Raw genomic sequence first — 8,608 nt, forward strand, 5'->3', positions numbered from 1 at the left:
CAAGCATATAAATTGCATAAGATTCACCAAGAATTGTTCAGTACAGTTGTCGAATTTGTTAACTACTAATATAGTAATCAAACTACATTAAACATATTGAATGTTATATATGATCTTACGTGAAAATGAGTAGAATTTAATCTTATTCCTTCTCGTATTTTCTATAAAATCATATTATTATTAACACTGATTTATTCACTAACATTAAAGGTAAACGTTTGTTTGAATTTATGAATATTTGGTATAAATATTTGTTCATTGTAACAGATTACTGCAAATTTTATTCTTGTACTCAATTTTTAAACGATCTCATCCATACTGTTCAAACGAGTTCCACTCGATAATATCTTATATGAGAAAAAAAAAATCAACAAGGGCGAGTGTTGTTTACAGAATGCAAAGGAACTCCTTAACTTCTTATACATGTCTTGAGGACACAAACCAGATGGTAGTGGAAATGAGCCCTGCCAGACTTGTCAAGAGATGTTGTCCTATCCAATTAGATACAACTTGGAATTGATAATGATGTGCTTAGTACAACGATAGCTTTAATATAAAATATCTAAGGCCATTGCCATTTGATTTCGTTCTTTTATGCCAAAATATATAGTAAAGAGAATTCCTATATCTTATATATTTTTTGATAACCTTTATAATAACAAGTCGACTCATCACTTTGTAGACAGCTTAGTTGTAAATATTTTTTTAGATTAAAGTCGGTACTAGTAGATGGACAGTACTTTGCAATTCCAGCAACTGTCGGTAACCAGGGGCAATCAAACAGAATCTGCAAACCTTTGAAATTGGCTTTTATAGGCGTTCCTTAAGGTTTTATTTTTCTTTTTTGGGGGGAATAGCATAACACAGCAAACTCAATGTTATTATTTCACAAATCCGATGATACTTTTAAAGTAAACGTAAGATTCAAAGTATTGATGATATAGCATACGCTCTAATAACACAGAGATTTACCAAAACTGTCTACATGATATAAAGTGATTTTGACAATTCACAGTCATTTACTTACGGCTATATCAGATATTGTGATGAGTGTTGAATTACCGCAGCAGACAATATCCTTTGTGCACTTTTAGTTTTACGGGTTATCGACATCACTTTTATAATAAAAAATATGTACCTTTGAATATCATCTAAACACAATTTAAAGAATTCCTTTATCTAAGTTCACCATAACAATACTAATAGAACGATAGTTTTGTAGAGAGTAGCACTCAATATGACATTATAGTAATGAAGGTAGAAAACTGTAAACAAAGTGGTATTGTAAAACCATAGGTCCAGGTTAATGGCACATTTTTTTCATATTTTTAGACCTAAGAAGATTCTAGAAATAAAAAAAATTATAATGTTGAAGGTCTTATGGGCTTTTTTATCGATAAGCAAATCATTTTATGGGTCAATGTCATGAAATAAGAATTAAGAATTCAAGTTTACGTCAGACATATTCATCTTAATTGATCGACGTTTAGCTTCTTAGACAATGGTGCATGATAGTTGCCTTCATTCACATAATTTAAATATATGGCTTTAGCATATTTTTCAAGACGATAATTGAGTTTGCAAAGCCATTCTCTATGTTTATAGAAATATATGCGTCTCTTAAGTTTTATGAGGCGAATGACAATACAAACTTGTAAAAATAATATTGTTTTTACTTTTGGGAGAAGACATCATTTCATGAAACTCATATTGCATATAAAGCATTAGACTAATAACCATACAATGCTTAATCCTTTATGAGAATTATCAAACATTCATAATTGTTAGAAAAAAATTAAAATATGTTTTGACTATATAACAAACAGTGAACACCAAAATTTGGCTCTGCATTATTGGCATAAAATGAATTTCTTGCCACCACCATTCTAAGACGTGATGAAATTAAAATTATTATGATGAATAAGTGTTATTTATATAGGTACACAAACCAGTATCCATAATGTCTTAGTTTTAATAAAATGTTAACTTAGGTGTCTTTTAAGGATCTTATATTGTAAATTGTATCCTGTTTCTTCTGAGAATATTTCTTAAAGTATTCAAACTCATATTGTTGGTTGCAGTGAACTTTATTATGATTCCGGATGTTGACTAAAGTGCAATATTCCTCCCCCCTGAAACGGTAGACAATATCAATATTTCGTGTTTTTATCCGAATAAACAACAATGTTATCAAAACAATGTAAATGATTGATACTTAATATTAATTTATATTTTCTTTTGTTTGTAAAACTAAAAAAGTAAGATGTTAAATTCAATAAGGTTTTTAGTTATCAATCATTGTTAATAAACATGCTAGTGCGGCATGTCAAATATTGTTATTGTTATATTTCATTTTCTGTTGCTTGAAGTAAATAACGAGTAACTCATCTAGTTATTATTCGTCTTCAGGCTCATATACCTAAATTGATTGACATTTATAGACAAGGATTGCAATGCAAATTATTCTATATTGTACACGTTCTTACAATTTGATGTTTGAGAAGCTCATTTAGGTTTATTTCAAGCATATATATTAAATCGATTGAAAGTTATGAGCAATACAGGGAAGATGATGTCACTATAGTTTAAAATGATGTATTAATTTTAACTTGGGATCAGCTTTAAACTATATTAAATCATACGATTTACTTGTAACAGAATTACGTCCTGTTTTTCTATGAAACCAAAAGAAGTGTAATCAAACAATTGATATAATTTTATATATTTTCCTATTATATTTTAGGAAACTTTAACCTACGGTTAAATTATTATAATATCTTTTGTTTTTATTTTAGAACTTTGCCATAATGTTTGCTATGTATAAATATTTTTTCATTGTATCAGATTACTGCACATTTTATTTGTGCTCTCAATTTGTATACGATCTCATCTATAGTTTTCACAATTGCACTGAATAATATTTTCAATTTAAGAGTAAAAATCAGCAAGGGAGTGTCGTGTCCACACAACAAACATGAATTATACACGTCACGAGGACATTGTCACGTTGGACAATGTGATGATGGAAATTAGCTTTAGTTTATTGATCAATAATGGGTATATATATTTCCCTGACATATTAGTTTCGTATTCTCAAAACAATGGACAGAGTCATGGAACGTTATTAAATGATTTAGGGCTGTTTGGAAAATAATGCAGATGAATTGTCAATAATAATATATCATGGAGTATTCCAATAAATGATACTTTTGTTGACAAACGCTCTCATTTACAACTATTTGGTTAGGGCGCTTGTGGTGCTGTAAAGGTATAGCTTTTTATTCCAATGTCATTAACAGATCACATTACTGTCAGGACAAAAATATACAAAACGAACCCCGTAAAATTTTAACAACAACACAAACAACAACAAATAACACATTTCATATTTTCTTACAATTTTATGAAAACGTATTAATAAACATAATGACATTATGTATTTGTTTAATCTAAATATTCATCAATATTACTCTAAATGATAAAGACAACAAACATGTCAAACTCCATCATGCGATCTGAGAACAACAAAAACAACACATTAAATAAATAAAATTGTTTACTAAATGAGCTCTTTAAATAAGATCTTCCACACAGATCCTACCCCTTTGTCTCACAATTATACATAGTTACATACAAATGCATAAGCGTAAGCGAAGATTCATTGTCAAACCCTGATTAATTTATATATGGTTCCAATTATCTTGCTTAATGTACTTTTAAAGTCGTTGTTGGGATATTTTACATCATAAAACATTTCATATCTAAAATTATGTAATTTGTAGATCAATTAATTAAACGTAGTATTTTAAGATAATTTGAGACTAGATTGCAAGCTTTAAGTATCATATCGGGTTTTGCATTAGCAATACCTCTTTACACAATATATCAGTTGATTAATAATATTTTTCAATGCAACAAAAATAGAATGAAAAGAATGATATGAGATATTAAGTCAGATAAAGTGTTCATAATTACAGACTCATTTTATATTATTTGACACGGTGCTCCTGAATAGACAAAGTCAACTTAATTGGACTCCTATATCTTTTTTTGTACCGGTGCTAGAAAATATCGTCTAAAATTACATTAATCAACGACATTTAATTCACGAGCTGCTAAGGTTGTCATCATATCGCCGATTTGAATAAAATTCAAATCCCACTATATGATATCAAAAGCAACATGCAGAGACTTCTATCCAATTGCTGATGACCCCGGTCATTATAAAATGACCGGGAAGTCATAATATTATAACTGAGATGATTATCCTAAATAATCCTCAGATGAGAAATATGCTAATGTCACTGGTTCGAGCGTGTGTTCGTGCGTCCGTGCAATAATTTGCCCGAATCTTTTCACTACTATTGTACGGAATGGTTTCAAACTCTCTGAAGTAGCTTACTTTACCGGAAGCCTATCCTCAGTCTGAAGGAGAACACAGATTTATTTGATCTATACATGAAAAGTAATAACATCTTCCACAAATGACAACGGCTAGGGATACAACCCTCGTTGACTTTCGATTTATATGCTCAAAAGGTAATAAAACATTATCAATGCCATGACTTTGCCTAATTTTGGGGGTAATATATGAGTCTCTTATTGGTCACAAAATAGAAAGATAAGATAAGTATAAGTAAATTTTATTATAGTGACATTGTGTTATGTACATACATAATAACGATACATATTGTTTTTACAACACCAGGCCACGTTGGGCCTACATGTCACTTAATTATATAGTCATTAATTTTAACATAATTTACATATATATAAATTTACATATATATTTAGATAAAAATAAAGAAAGGCATGATTGGTGACCTGTCCGGGATCCGGACTCTCAGTGCCTGAAATAGCGGACGTTCTAACGTTTTGGTTTAATGTGACTATTTTATTGTTCACAAAAAACAACAACAACAAAAAAAAAAAACAAACAAACAAACAAACACAAAACGTTACGAAATGAAAAAGATCAAAGAATAGTAACTGTTACATATTGTTCCCATAGCCACATAAGCCCATAATATTTGCTCGGATGGACCCTTATTAAACTTATACACACGCATGCAAAGACGCACACACGCACACACGCACGCACGCATTCACTCAACACACGCACACGCAACGCACCAACACATCCCTTAACACACCCACACAAAAATCAGGTAAATGATACGAATACGAGAAAAGAAAAGACAGAGCATAAGCAAATAACTAAGAACCAATATAATTAAGGAACCTTTCCTCGCATGTTTTGCGCTATATACTTTTATTAGTTTTGTTAGTTTTGTTTGAGAGTAAAATTTGCACACGTTCGTCTTATATGATGAAACATTCAATCTTGATTATTACATTGACATTATGCGTTTTCTAGTGTTAGTGGAGAGTGTACAGGAAGAAGTTATAATTATATTCACTTTATATTTTGTAGTATGTAGTTATATTCACTTTGTCAATATACTTAAAAAAATAATCAATTATCCACATTACTCGAGAACGTTTTTTGATAAAAAGTGTTTGGCAGGCATATTAGTTGTTTGGAGGTCTTTATAAATCGATTGTTACTTATGTCATAATCAAATATTGGTCAATCCCCGTTGTACATTTATATATTAATCGATCTTTTAACAGATATTATAGCAAATACAGCTCAGTATGACAATGTTAATTTAAAATGAACATAATGTCACTTTTAAATTGTAATTATCTAAAATTATAAAATGATGCTTGTTATTACACCATTCGTGATACATTTTTTTCTTTTAAATGTAGAAAACTTTGTTTCCAAGCAGTTGACAAAATTGGTACAATTAGTTTGAAAACAGAAGCAACTGAACAGCAAAAGTTTGTGTTTAAACAGCAAACAAACAAAAAGGCTATTTTAAAAATGATATTGGAATGCGATTACCACGGAGTCAGTCAAAAATTATAGTAAAACCAATCTCAGAAAAGCTATAGATAATCATTTCGGATAAAAAACGAATAGTTATTATGAAAATGTATTCTATAGAAGAAATTAATTGCCTTTGAGTCAGAAAACTAAGATTGGTGCGCTAAATAAGTAGATATATCCCGTCTAATGACAGTTTTTCAGGTCCGGTAAGATAGAGTAGAAACAATCACTCAAATTTGCATAGCCCTGCTCCGAACATACATTAAAAACAGAAATTTGAATAACTACTTCATAGAATTCATTAAGGTATTTCGATTTCATAACGAATTAAGGTTAGTAAATTAAATAAAATAAAAAAGTAAAATAAAATGTTTTATCATATTCTGCTATGGCATGAATAGCCCAATTAAATACACAATACTATCAAAATTTTGCTTTGTTATGCCATGTCAGCAATGTTTGTTAGAACATTTAATAATAAAAATATTTATAATCTACATCATCAGTTACATTATTCATGGTTAATGCTGTGCTACGCCATGTCAGCAGTGTCTGTTTGAACTTTTATATTTATAATCTTTATTATCAATTAACATTATACATGGTTATATACATGCTTTCAACCATTTTAAAATTTAATTTGTTCTAATTGCACAGTTTTCAGAAATATATTTATATTGATAATCTACATTATCAATTACATTATACATGGTTATATACATGCTTGCATCCATTTTAAAATTTAGTTTGTTATAATTGCACAGTTTTCAGAAATACAGTTCGCTACATAACTATTCCTATAAGGTGATTCTGTTTTTTTGTGGATATCTGTATGTAAAGGCTATTTCTTTTAAAACGGAGGCTCATCTTTATACTGTTGCATGAGGGTATACAGATCTTTCAACGAAGTCTTTTCCACCAGTTCTGTCAGGTCAATTTTTGCGAATTTTACTGAAAAAGGAATAAGTTAGATATATTTTAAGTAATGTTTTTGCCTTTCGTAGCTTACCTTTGAAATAAATAGATAGTTTCATTCAAATAAACAAAATACCATTTGGTATATTGGTATTGTTTTTAAATATTATGGTATACTTTGTTGATAAATAATTGCATTTATTTATGTGATGGTTAATACAAAGAGTAGAGTTAAATGTACTTGTTTTTTACGTATTTCTTCGAGTTAATCAATCTTCGGAAGTTAATCGTCTAAGAGGTACACTCATGTTTGGATCCTGCATGAATTTTATATTCAGCCATTTTCTTAACCTCTTTGTACAATCAAATCTTTTGAGGGTATTGAGAAAAAGCTGACAGATATGTTCTAAATCCATAATGAGCTCAATCTGAAATAAAGCTATTATCAAACACATTTTCACTGAGAAATGACATGTTTTCTGTTTGTACTTTTCAAGAGAATTAAATAATCAACATAAATCAATCTGAAAAATTTACAAAATATAAAACTAAAAAATTATAATATTGAAAGCTTAATATAATAAAATATACTTTTAGATAAAACCAGAAAAAATAGAAAAAAAATAATGTTATTCTCAGCAAATTAACGATTGGAAATTAAATGATAATGTAACCTTTTCATATATACAGACCTGTAAAGTTGATTGTTCTTCAATTGCTTTCACGTAAATGTCTTGAACATTTCTTACAGCCACACCAAACTAATATTTAAAAAATAGAATGTTAAAGTTTGTAGACTAAGAAAAATATCATCATGTGGTAACATTTATTTATATAGAGGATATTTGTTTGTTTTGCATGTAAGATTGAAATATAAGTTCACTGAGTGAACACCAGATGCAATATTTTCACGAGTGGCGTAGCCACGAGTGAAAATATAATAGCTGGTGTTCACGAATGAAATATATTTCAATCTTATATGTAAAACAAATAAAATTTCTTTTTATTTTATGCTTTTTAAGTGATTTTAAGCTATTTTTTTACTGATTTTGCCGCGTAACGTCTCGCATCTCCTTTGTGACGTCATAATATCATTACGTCACATCATCAGTTTTGAAATCTAGTTCCGTTAAATTTCTCTAATTTTGTTAAATTTCTAACTTGATGTATGATGACATGGACTTTCTTTTCCTAAAGAAGCAAAATTTACGTATGACGGCATTTATTTCTGCCTGTTATTCCATCTAGTTATGATTATCTGTTCATCCGCATTCAGATATAGTCCGGCTACAGTGAAAATTATATTTTAATAGCTGCCGGTTTCTTTTTGCCGCGCCAGTTTTTGGCAAATTCAACCCCTATTTTTACGCGCTTTAAAAAAATGAAAACTATCTTAAATTGTCATATTTACTAAAAGGTTTAAAAGTTAATATGTTTTGTTTTTCTATCTTTAATACTTTTTTGTAAAAATGCATTGAAAGTTTGCATTTGCCATGGCAAAGTGTGTTTTGCCATGGCATTTCGGCATTTTGCCATGGCAAATAATTTGCCATGGCAAATTAGAATTGCCATGGCAAGATTTTTCCTACTTTTGCCATGGCAAATTTGCCATGGCAATTATTTTTTTAAAACATCACAAAACATTCTAAAACTTATCCTATGACATGTTGTTGGTGCTATTGTTATGTTTTTATTGCAATCTCTAATTTTTTTCATTTTGCCATGGCAAATTTTTGCCATAGAAATGCCATGGCAAATTTCTGCCATGGCAAATTTGCCATGGCAATTCCATGGCAA

General features: G+C 29.5%; 1 long non-coding RNA gene across 1 annotated transcript; it reads right to left on the reverse strand.

Moving 5' to 3' along the window:
- Positions 1-5,273: 5,273 nt before the first annotated feature.
- On the reverse strand, positions 5,274-7,573 carry LOC132753826 (uncharacterized). Its single transcript, XR_009629020.1, has 3 exons — positions 7,504-7,573; positions 7,053-7,239; positions 5,274-6,847 (listed from the first exon to the last, which is right to left on the reverse strand). It is a non-coding gene; the product is annotated as an uncharacterized LOC132753826 (long non-coding RNA).
- Positions 7,574-8,608: the final 1,035 nt, after the last annotated feature.

This window comes from Ruditapes philippinarum, unplaced genomic scaffold (genome assembly GCF_026571515.1).
Source record: "Ruditapes philippinarum isolate M1 unplaced genomic scaffold, ASM2657151v2 ctg4048_1_1_1_1, whole genome shotgun sequence".
In the NCBI taxonomy this organism is placed as follows: Eukaryota; Metazoa; Mollusca; class Bivalvia; order Venerida; family Veneridae; genus Ruditapes; species Ruditapes philippinarum.